The 12,596-nt window shown below is 39.6% G+C and overlaps 1 long non-coding RNA gene across 1 annotated transcript in view; it reads left to right on the plus strand.

The window, feature by feature from the left end:
- The window catches only part of LOC131519024 (uncharacterized), a 37,053-nt gene that overhangs the window by 3,212 nt on the left and 21,245 nt on the right, over positions 1-12,596 (plus strand). Inside the window, exon 2 of the long non-coding RNA XR_009265415.1 lies at positions 6,914-7,018. This is a non-coding gene — a long non-coding RNA (uncharacterized LOC131519024). The remainder of the gene's footprint in view (positions 1-6,913; positions 7,019-12,596) is intronic.

The raw sequence follows: 12,596 nt of genomic DNA on the forward strand, positions 1-12,596 counted from the left end.
ATGAGTGAGCTGAGAAAAGAACAATTTTCCAGAGTAGCACACCTGTGCACACACATGGGTGTGTGTGTGTGTGTGTGTGTGTGTGTGCGCGCAAGCACCAGTGTTCCCAGTAAAGTTAGTAGAAGGTCTACATTAAAATCTGTTAGGAATGGTAGATTTTACTCCTCTTGTTAAATAGCATGTGTTAGTCCTACAGGTTCACACTCCTTATGCCTGTGGACTCCCTATATACTGAACCATGCCCCCAGACACACCCCTCATCAGAAGGAAGAAGAGAAACTTAGCCCTATAAATTACCCCCTCCCATTTGGAGAGTCTGTGGTGACACTCACCCTGCTCTGCAGCTCTGGGCTGCCCGAAGGACTCCTGCATGACTCCTAAACCAGTTCTTCGTGGATGGCAAGAGCCTATGCTATGATTTCATTCTCCCCAGTAGCACTGGAAGGTGATGATGGAGGACACACACTCTGGAACCTATCACTTGTGTCCGAATCTCAGCTCTGGCACGTATGAGCTGTGTGACCTTAGACCTTAGGATTTTATTTAACATCCCTAGATCTCCTCATCTGTAAAATGGACATATAATTACTACCCACTTCATGGGGGTTATTATAAAGATGAAATCAATTCATATGTGCTACATGCTAGTACATCTAGAGAATCTGATACCTAGAAATGCTACCTAAGCATTAGCGATTATTGTTTTCCCTAGCATTTCATACTATCACATCTGCCCAGCTGGACTAGAACTGAAGGAGCTCAGGTGTCTTGAGAGTGAAAGGTATTGAGAAGAAAATTTCAGGCAAGGGTAAGGCAGCAGCAAAGCTCTGAGCCAGGAGGTAGCTTGGAGAATCCCATGAAGTAAAAGAAGGCCAGTGTTTTTCAACAGAGTACGGAGGACGCATGAAGAGATAGGGGTAGGGGCAGTAGTATGCCTGGGAATGTTTAACAGTCAGCTCTCAGGGAGGTGAGTACATTTAAAGACACATCCTCATGTTTCGCCTTTTTAGATATAACAGATGTGTAACATGTTTCACAAATAATAATAAAACATAAAATTTTTGTGTATTGTAAATTCCATGTAGCCAATTGACTCTCACAGAATGCTTTTAGTTAGCTTGCTGAATTCTCTTGTATTGGTAACTGGTTTTCAACCATGATTTAATAAATGGAACTGCATTCTAGTCCACTGATGCTTTCCCTAGTATATTTGCTGTCATGAAATCATGTGTGCGATGTACTGTTGAACTGTTACCGTCACACAAATTATATTCATTAAACTGTACCCTCTTTCAGCTCCAACATATATGTTGCATCACTTAATCAGCGATGCAAGCAGCTTCTTTGATGAATCAAATAATCGTTTTCAGACATCAGAAGACATTTCTTCATTTTTGGGTGTGTGCTCCTCACAATGTAAAGCTACAAGCATGAGGTGCTTTTAAGTTTAATCTTTACTATTAACATTTTATACTCAGCAACATTTTCTCTAAAGGGCCAAAAAGTAAATATTTTAGGTTTTGCAGCCACATATGATCTCTGTCAGATTTTTAAAAAATATGAAACTTCTTAGTTTGCAAGCTGTACAAAAATATCCGTGGGCCAAACAATCAACAAAGCAATGAATCAAGTCCTGACTTATAGATTTTGCTCATTTCTGTGGTGTAAATATTCTCATTGTAGCCACACTATCAACAAGATGTTACTCAACCCAAGGTTGGAAAGAAATGTACAGTGGCACATCATTATTTAGTATTTCTACATTACAGATACAACAGATGGAATTAACCACAAGGGCAGAGATAATTGTAAAATATAGTAAAATAACGCATGTGATGAGTTTTGAGTATTTATTACGTCTGTTTTTAAAATGTATTTAATTGTGGGGCGCCTGGGTGGCGCAGTCGGTTAAGCGTCCGACTTCAGCCAGGTCACGATCTCGCGGTCCGTGAGTTCGAGCCCCGCGTCAGGCTCTGGGCTGATGGCTCGGAGCCTGGAGCCTGTTTCCGATTCTGTGTCTCCCTCTCTCTCTGCCCCTCCCCCGTTCATGCTCTGTCTCTCTCTGTCCCAAAAATAAATAAAAAAAAAAAACGTTGAAAAAAAAAATTAAAAAAAAAATAAAATGTATTTAATTGTAAGTTTATTTAATTTTTAATAATGGCTATATTTAACAACCAACTCAAAAAGCTCCTGAAAATTTACCAGTTGTCTCTTATGAGCTGGGACAAGCCAACTCAGCACATCACTGGGGGCATAAGGGCTTCTTACATTCAGTCCTTATTAGTTAGAAGCTAGGAAGTATTACCTCCATTTTACAAATGAGGAAACCAAGGCTTAGAGATTCAGTGACTTGTCAAAAGCAACAAAGGTGGGCTTTAAACAGCTTTGTTTTCTTCAAAGCTGATCTAGTTTCTCCTATACTTTATTCTACTACTAAGCCAGGCAAAGTGAGATCAAAATATTTATGAAATGCTTATCAGAACTGGGATATTTTAATTAATTGCTGAATAGAATACAGATGAGGGAAGTCACTAACATATTGCTAGTGATCAATTCTGGTATAGTATTAGGTATGCAGCAGAAAAACCATTCTGTCACAAAAAGATCTCTATTCATAGAAATTAATATTTTTTGATTAATGCTTTGGCTTCTTTATCTGCTAGAGGATTCCTCCTTTTTTTAATTGAAAATTCCCCCCATCTACCCTAATGAATGAGTTTCTCACAGATCAAGGATGATAAAAGATCCTGAAGCAAATGGGAAGCAGAACAGGTACACTGTGAATATTGTAGCAAGGGTGCAACCTAACCTAGGGACAGGAGGTGTGTGTGACACCACAGTCAGAGAACAGAGACAGGGCACTTAGCTTCACAGGGCAGTGACAACAGGGGGGACACTGAAAAGCACAAAAGGAGAGAAGGAAAGAGAGCATGGATAGTCGAGTTGGCCTCTTTCCCCACTGGCTCACTCCTGGATGTGAGTGTGAATGTCTGTCCCAACACTGAACTGGTCTTAGCAGAAGTGTGTGTGCGACAATCCTTATACTACAGCCTTAAATAACTTCTTTTCTCTGGTTAGGCACCACAACCCTCAAGAAGCTATGCTCTCAAACCAGAGAAAATTTCTAAGACCTAGGACAACATGGTAGGGGCAGTGGCAAAAGCATGGGCTAATCTAAGAGTCAGGGACGTAGGTTTGAGTCCTGACTCTGGTTTTGTCATATGACCTTGTCCAAGTCAATCTCTCGATCTTAGTTTTCTCCCTCCAAAATAATATAATAATGGAAAACGATGTCCACAACATAGGATTATTGTGAAAATCAACATGAAATATCGTATGAAAATGCATGGTATAAAAACAGCAAAGGGAAGCAACTGCCAGGCACCATCAGATGTGAAATCTTCTAGAAACTGGAAACCATACAAGAGTCTGACCCATCTCTCTGCCATCACCTTTTTTAAGTGACTCCCTAAAGTCATGGGGTCTACATTGCGGAGATAGCCCTCTTATAGATGGTGAAGAACATAGCTGAACATTTATCTGAACCCAGACAACCAATCTTAATAATCAGAACCTTTTAAAAGTAAAATATTCATAACCTGTTTTAAGATGTAATCCATGAGAAAGAACATTACTATATTGTACTTAGGAAGTCTCAGGTTAGTTTCTCCATTCATCCTAGATCAAATGCACTTTGCTTTTTGTATCTTCCTTGCCCCCCCTTTTTTGGAGGAGTCCTTTATTGCTGTTGTTATTGTTTTTAATTCATAAGTAGCAATGGTAATTGTAGAAAAATAGAAAATATGTATAATCATAAAGAAGAAAATAAAATTCACTTATATTCTTACAACCTATAGAATCATAGAATATACTATCCATACTGATCTATTTCCTTCTTAACTTTTAATGCAAATAGATATATCACAACTTCTCATCTCATAAAAATGATATCATATGGTATATACTGTTCGGAATCTGCTTTCCTCCTTTACTGTATCAAAAATATTTTAATATCACTAAATCTTTTCTTTTACATGTAACATAATTTAATGACAACATAATATTCAGTTCATATATATATATATATATATAGCCCTCAATTGACCAATTGCCTACTATTGAAACTTTCACTTGTTTCCAATTTTCCTCCATTATAAATAATATTGCAATGATCACCCTTTGTACCTAAATCCTTAGATTCTAAATCCTTAAAATCCTTAAGATTCTACAGTAAACTTAGCAAACTGATTCCAGAAAGATTGGGCCAATTTATAGTCTCCCAATAGGGTCTAAATGTGTCTATTTCTTGCCCTTTGCCAGCAAATGGGGGCCTTGTTGGTTCTTCTCTTTTCCAGAGGAAATGTCCTATGTGATGCCTCCCATCCTCACTTACCCCTCCCAGTACAGAAGCAACATGGACATTGCAGCAGCGTCTTTTGAACTGTGTGACATGACCCATTAGTGGTTCATAAAATCAAGTTAATGGGTCATGACCAGCATTTATTTGTTTTCAATGAAATAGAGCATTTGTTTAAAATAGTATAGCAGGGGCGCCTGGGTGGCGCAGTCGGTTAAGCGTCCGACTTCAGCCAGGTCACGATCTCGTGGATCTCGCCGTCCGTGAGTTCGAGCCCCGCGTCAGGCTCTGGGCTGATGGCTCGGAGCCTGGAGCCTGTTTCCGATTCTGTGTCTCCCTCTCTCTCTGCCCCTCCCCCGTTCATGCTCTGTCTCTCTCTGTCCCAAAAATAAATAAAAAACGTTGAAAAAAAAATTTTTTTTTTAAAAATAAAAAGAAATAAAAAAAATAAATAAAAAAAATTAAATAGTATAGCAAATATCACCATTGCAAGTAGAAAAGTATGTACCAATTACTGGAGCTTTTGTTTCACTTACACATGTACATGTTGATGAGGCCTAGATTTCAATATAAAACAGTTGTAAGATCACAGCGTAGATCTAACTAAGCACTGGTTAGTCAAAAGATCATAGAATCCAGGCTGATGGGGTATAGATTCAGGGCATAATTTGGTGAGGAAGGAAGCAAAGGGAATAGAGAAAGGACACACATTCCATTTATATTCCCTGGTAGAAAAGCTATCTTTCTTCAATGGGGAGAAATCTACGTTATTAATGGAAATGTGATAGAACTCTCAGAGGTACACAAAATTAGCTACTTAAAAAAGTGTAACATGTTTCCAATTCTGTGTGTCTCCCTCTCTCTCTGCCCCTTCCCCGTTCATGCTCTGTCTCTCTCTGTCCCAAAAATAAATAAAAAAACGTTGAAAAAAAAAATTTAAAAAAAAGGGGCGCCTGGGTGGCGCAGTCGGTTAAGCGTCCGACTTCAGCCAGGTCACGATCTCGCGGTCTGTGAGTTCGAGCCCCGCGTCAGGCTCTGGGCTGATGGCTCGGAGCCTGGAGCCTGTTTCCAATTCTGTGTGTCTCCCTCTCTCTCTGCCCCTTCCCCGTTCATGCTCTGTCTCTCTCTGTCCCAAAAATAAATTAAAAAACGTTGAAAAAAAAAATTAAAAAAAAAAAAAGTGTAACATAAGTCATGGTTTTATAGTAGGTGAAATTATAAATTTCAGGGTGGGACAAGTAATCTGTACCTGTATCTTCTCCACATATTTCTGTCACATTATGTCTATAGTTTTAGATCCAGGGGCGCCTGGGTGGCTCAGTTGGTTAAGCATCCAACTTTGGCTCAGGTCATGATCTCACAGCTTGTGAGTTGGAGCCCCACATCAGGCTCTGTGCTGACAGCTCAGATTCAGATTCTGTGTCTCCACCTCTCTCTGCCCCTCCCTTGCTCATGATTTCTCTCTTTCTCTCTCTCTCTCTCTCTCAAACATAAATAAACATTAAAAAAATGTTATAGTTACAGATCTGCCTCTTCTTATTCCACCAGTGTTTGGGGGGCAACTCACCTTATCTCTCTAAGCCCCAGCTTTCTCACCTACAAAATGAGGATATTCAACCAGATGACAGCCAAGGGCCCTTCCATATCTGCGGTCCCAGGGATCTGTGCTGTGCTGATCCATTACAGCTTTCAGTGGCCCATTAACAGGAGCTGTTAATTGCATGGCTGTTCATGAGCATGTGATCTATGCAGTCATACAGGGTCCCTCACTTAGAAGGCCTTGTGCTTAAGTTGAATGCTTTATTGTCATTGTTTTGAAAATTCTTAATAATTTTTGACAAAGGGTCTCATATTTTCATTTTCCACAGAGCCCCACAGATTACATAGCTGGTCCAGTCTATTAAGTCAGACAACATGAAGTCTTCCTGATAGGAACATGGAGTTCTTTCCTCTGGCACTGCTGGGAGATGACGCAGTGGCTCTCAACCCCAGTGGATAAAGTACAAGCTGCTTAGAGGGTTTATGACTTGCAAAAGTCTGCGGTGCACTACAAACAACACATAAGGGATGCTGTTTAGAACTTTTGTTCTGCCCAAGGCTTGTGTTCAATTGTTCCAGCCCCAGCTAGAGTGGATTGTCCAAACCGCATTCAACTCTTACAAAAAATAGTCTTAAAATAGGATGACCCATTTAATGCCATGTGCCGCTCTACGGGTTAATTGGATGTGAAACATTCACAGCAGGTTCTCAATAAAAGATATAATAGAAAGATGAAGGTCAGTGTTGGGCCTGAGTACTATATTATGTCCAAACTGCATTTTAAACCCAGAAGCTGCTAAAAAGATGGTTAATAGGTAGAATAAAGAAAACATTTGAGGGCATGGTCCATTTTATATTTGAAAAGGCCCCCATCTGTTTGGGAAATTCAACTGATAGCTCAATGGTAAGCTATCTTTCTTCAATAGGGAGAAAGCTACTTATCATCAAGAAGGCATATTTTCAGAACTTTATAATGGTGGTGACATTGTATTTACACTATTCATTTTGTTTTTCCAGGGACCAAGTATAGGCCATGACAATAGAACAGCATCAGATATGGTGAAAATCATAATGCTGGTCTCCTTACAAAATCATGATACTGAAACAGAAGAGGCACACAAGGTACTTAAAATGTCTGTCTTTACACATAGAACAATCATTTATTAAACATCTGGTTTAATAAAGACTTTGTTCAACCTTTGCAGAATTCCCTAATCAGCATGGTCCATGTGAGAATGTTATCTATTTTCTGTACCCTCAAAGCACTCCATGTTCACCCCCCTCCATGCACTTTTTATTCATTATTGCAATTGTTTATTTCTTCATCTGTCTCCTTTACTAGTTTGTAAGCTCCTTGAAGGCAAGTCCTGTGGTGGTGTTTTTTTAGCTTCTCGATCTCTAGTCCTCACACAGCACAAAGCCTATTACAGGTGCTCATAAAATCTCTACAGTTAACTAAAAGAATGAGTGGCACATTATATATGAAGAGCTTTTACAAATCAATAAGAAAAAGGTCAACAACACAAAAGAAAAATGGGTAAAGTACATGCAAAGATGATACATATAAGAGGTTGCACAAATGACTGTTAAACATATGAAAAGACTTTTTTTCTTCAAATTTTAAAATTCTAGTTAGTTAACCTATAGTGTAGTATTGTTTCAGGAGTAGAATTGAATGATTCATCACTTACGTATAACATCCAGTGCTCATCACAAGTCCCTCCTTAATCCCCATTGCCCATTTAGCTCATCCCCCCCCCCACATCCCTCTAGCAACTCTGTTTGTTCTCTATCGTTAAGAGTCTCTTATGGTTTGCTTCCCTCTCTTTTTTTCCAACATATAAAAAAGACATTTAAACTCAATCATAATAAGAACCATAATAAAAGACAACAAAGGATATATAAATGGCTGATAACACATAAAAGACATTCATATTCAATCATAATAAGAGAAATTCAAGCTATACTGAGATATCATTTTTCACCCATCAGATGGGCAAAGATAAAAAGAAGTTTGCTAACATATCATGCCAGTGAGGATGAAGAAACAAGTACTTTCACATATTGCTGGTGGGGATGTATATTGGTACAATCTCCAAGGAGAACAGATTGCAAGTGTATACAACCTTTTACCCAGTAATTCCCCTTCCCGGAGTCTATCCTAAAAGATACTCACTCAGATGTGTGAAGTGATACTTGAACACAGTGCTGAATTCACCTAGTATGCTCCAGATGTACTGTACTGATGATTAAAATATTAAAATTCTTATTTGTTGGGAAACATAGCTGTCCTGAGCCCACCCAGCCGCCTACTCCTGCCCTGCCCATCCAGCCCCTTCCCCAAACCCCAGACCTTGCTGCAACCAGGCATTTCAAAAGAACAAACTGAGGGTGGATGGAGGAGGTGGGTACAGGATGGGCTAGATGGGTGATGGCCATTAAGGAGGGCACTTGGTGATGAGCCCTGGCTGTTGTATGTAAATGATGAATCACTGAATTGAATCCCACTCCTCCAATCAACATTGCACAGTATGTTGGCTAACTAAAATTTACATTAAAAAAAAAAAAAAAGAAGTAACACCTGATACTGCAGGGGCCTCCAGGACCATGCTTCAGCACTGTGGCCAGCCTCATTCTGATTGATTGGTGCTTGTGCTGTAAGGGTTGTTATATATTTGGATAGCACTCCTATGTCCAAGGCTGTTTCCTGAAGCATAGAATGCAATAGCAAAATTTGGGAAACAACCTAATCAAAAGCTAACATTTATTGAGAGCTTACTATGTGCCACTCACTGTTCAAAGCACTTTACATTGATTCTCATATTTAGTCCTCACAACAGGCCTAGGATGGAGGTACTGTTATAATTCCCATTTTATAGATGAGAAAAGGAGGCACAGAGAAGTTAAGTAGGTTAACATATAGCCAACATCATATACTAATCAGTGATGAACCAGAATTCTGTCAGGGTAGTCTGATTCCAAAGCCTATGCTCTTAAAACAAAATGTGTTTCAGTAGAGACTGGTGACATTAATTAGGGTATACCCATGGAATAGAAACTTATACAGCCACAGAGAAGATGGGGAAGCTCTTTTTTTTTTGTAATGTTTATTTATTTTTGAGAGAGAGAGTGTGTGTGAGCTGGGGAGGGGCAGAGAGAGAGAGGAGGACAGTTTCCCAAAAGGGCTCTGCACTAAAGGCAGAGACACTGATGCAGGGCTTGAACTCACAAACTGTGAGTTTATGATCCAAGCCAAAGTTGATCACTTAACCAACTGAGCCACCCAGGTGCCCCAGGGAAGCGTTTTATGAACTCATAATTGATATAGCATTCAAGCTAAACTACTCATTGTAATGAAAGTACAGAAAAATGTGTGTAGTACTTATCCAATTTGTGGATACACACATGTGTGTATATGTATTTAGATACATAGACATATATATGTATGTATACATATATGTGTGTATACACACACACACACACACATATATGCACACACATAAAATCACAAATTGGATACGTAGGATGTGTCTGAAATGATATATAAGAAACTGGTAACACTGGTTGCCTGCTTCTGGGGGACAAGGTATTAGGAAAAATGTTTGCTGTGTGTACTTTTTGTACCTTTTGGATTGTATACTATATGCACATACTGCCTGTTTTAAAAATTAAACTGCAAATTAGTGTTTTAAATGAATGATATGTACACAAAGATTCTGAGTCAGAAAGTCAAAAGGGCTTAGAGAGAAATAGGAAAGGTGCCCAGGTGGTCAGAGGTGAGTGAGATTACACCCTTCTGGTCATCAGGCAGAGCTGAGCCTTTAAAGAAGGGAAAGTTGTGAGGATATTCGGGGAGTGGGGGAGGGCAGCCTGCTGTGGGGCAGGTAAGGGGCCAGTGATGAACTTTAGCACACAGTGAAGACTGTGTGTCCTCTCTGGATGTGAGTACATGCATAGGAAGCCAAGATCTGGGTGTGAAGGGCCTGGGAGGAGCCCCTGAGGTTGAATGCAGATTAGAAATCAGCCTTTTGTTGCCCATTCTAGGGAAGTTCAGGGGAACATAAACTAGAAGTGCCCAAACTTTGTCTTGTCTCACATCCAGGGCTGGTAAGGAGTTAAGCTGTGGAGCCATTCTCAAAGGACTGGACAGGAAACAAAGAAGTAATTGAAGGGTTGGTGGAAAATAGGGCTGAGGAAAAATGGTCCAAGGAGCTGATATTGTTGGTTCTGAAGGAGGAAAATTACTGTCCCCTTCTTGACGACACATCATTGTCATTGGGAGGGTGACCAGCTGTTCTCTGTCACCACAAAGGAGACAAAGAGGAAAAGGGTTTCAACTGTAGCATGAGCAATCTAAATTAGATTCAGAGAAAATCTTTCATCAGAAAAAAATTAAGTTGTTAAACACTGAGGGAACAGACTCCGAGAGAAGATATGGTATCACTATCCCTCCCTCTAAATTAGACCTAATGGTGTAGAAGCCAAGCTGCACCTGACTCAGTCATCGTTTGTGTATCCAGTGTCTTCATCTTAAGCTGTGGGCAGCAACACCAACCTCATAAAGTTGTTAAAAAGGTTAAAAGAGAGCCTGTGTGTAAAGCATTTAGAACAAGGCCTAATATACAGTAAACACTGAACAATAGCAGCTATTGTCCTTCAGGGTAAAATAGACAGTGTCTACTAACCATGAAACTCTTCAGTGATTTAGATGGTCACTTGGGATGGTCCCTGGTGGTCTTTTGAATTCAAGCAAATATCCCAGTGCTTCAATGGTTTTATGTCCACAGCTTTATAAGGAAATTATAACTTTTCTGGAATAAATAGTAGACCATTCATCTCATCTGCTTTGGTTATAAAGAGTTCTGATGTCAACCATATTCCCAGAAGTCACATTTAAACAACCTCACTCTCTGGGGAAGTACAGACCACAGTTGTTCAAATATTTTGAATTGGGACCCAAATAGTAAATAAATTTCATACCACAATGCAGACCACAAATGCACACACACACACACACACACACACACACATTCATATATGTGTGACTGAAATAAAAGTTCATAAACAAAAATGCTTAGGCTTCTATGTGTCATCTATTCTGATATTTTCTATTTTATTTTATTCTAATTTTTAAAACACTGATCTTGACCCACTAGATTGATTTCATGACCTGCCAATGGATTGTGACCCATAGTTTGAAAAACTTGTGTCAAGTCTAAGAGCATTGGGCAAGTTTCTGAACTGTTCTGGGATCTACTAGAACAACCATAAAAAGAAGATTAAAGTATCTATATCTTGGTGTCTTATGAAGTTTAATTTAGAACATCAGATACACTGGACTTCACTTTTATTTAATAGACCCTCCTCAATTAAAGTTGATAATGTCATTAAAATGGCTGCCACGAATGCTCTGCAGGCTTGGGTCCTGGCCCAGAGCCCATTTGCTGTTATTTGGTAGGTATCCTCCCAAGTCAAGGTGCTTGGTTTCCTCTCTGATAACAAATGCTCATCAGCAAACCAGAAAAGAATCTAGAACAAGGTGAGAGGTGGCCACAAGCAAGAGACCAAAGTTTTCCCCAAAATATGAGAGGACTCTGTTTAATATGAAAACCCAGAAGAGAGTGAGTGTTGGGGAGCTGCAGAGAGAGGTAAATTGTGTCCTCTTCTTTCATGTAAAAGGCAGGGTAGGACAGAATATATTTTAGAGGGAAAAAATCTGTTCCAAGAGGCAAAAATACAAAAAATAACTAAATATTTTGTTTCTTGAAGAATCCATGCTGGGGCACCTGGGTGGCTCGGTCAGTTAAGTGTCTGACTCTTGATCTCAGCTCAGATAATGATCTCCCAGTTTGTGGGTTCAAGCCCCATGTCGGGCTCTGCACTGACAGAGTAGATCCTGCTTGGGATTCTGTCTCTCCCTCTCTCTGCCTTCCCCCTCCCCAAAATAAATGAATAAACTTTTAAAAAATCCATCTTGGGTGTTGAAAAAATTACTGGAAAAAGCTCTTCCTTCAACTACGACAAATGAAAGAATTATCAGTGCCATTTGAAATAAATTGTCAGAAAGAAAGAATGGGCATTTCACCCATAAACACGTCCCCTTTTACCCAGTAGTTATGATTCCTTGCTTTGAACCCCAAAAAACTAAATACAAACAGTTTTCAAATTTTGTTTCTATCATGTTTATAACTTCTTATCATGAGCTGTGAAGCAGGATATTAATGGGATATATGTGTGTTGTCCCTCTATTCTCCAGTCCCTCCAGAAAAGCCACCACTCTATGCAAGTAGATAGATCTTGTGCATTTCCTTTTCTTTGCCTACCCACCCCCATGGTCCCATATATCCAACTGGGGAAAAAGTAGAAAACCCCTGAAAGACCTCTTCAAAAATATTTTAATGGTAACCTGAGAGGAGAGAGAGAAGAGAAGTGACTTGTGGGCAAGATTTAGAATTTTAGAGATCCTGACTGAGAGGAATATGGTGCCAACATTACCATCCTCCAAACATAAATCAAAATAGAAAAAATATTAACCCATAACATCAATAAAAAGAAATCCAGTTAAGGGTACCTGGGTGGCTCAGTTGGTAAAGCATATGACTTTGGCTCAGGTCATGATCTCACAGTTCAGGAGTTCGAGTCCTGTGCGGGGCTCTGTGCTGACAGCTCAGAGCCTGGAGCCCGTTTCAGATTCTGTGTC

The sequence above is a fragment of the Neofelis nebulosa genome, chromosome 8 (genome assembly GCF_028018385.1).
Source record: "Neofelis nebulosa isolate mNeoNeb1 chromosome 8, mNeoNeb1.pri, whole genome shotgun sequence".
Lineage (NCBI taxonomy): Eukaryota > Metazoa > Chordata > Mammalia > Carnivora > Felidae > Neofelis > Neofelis nebulosa.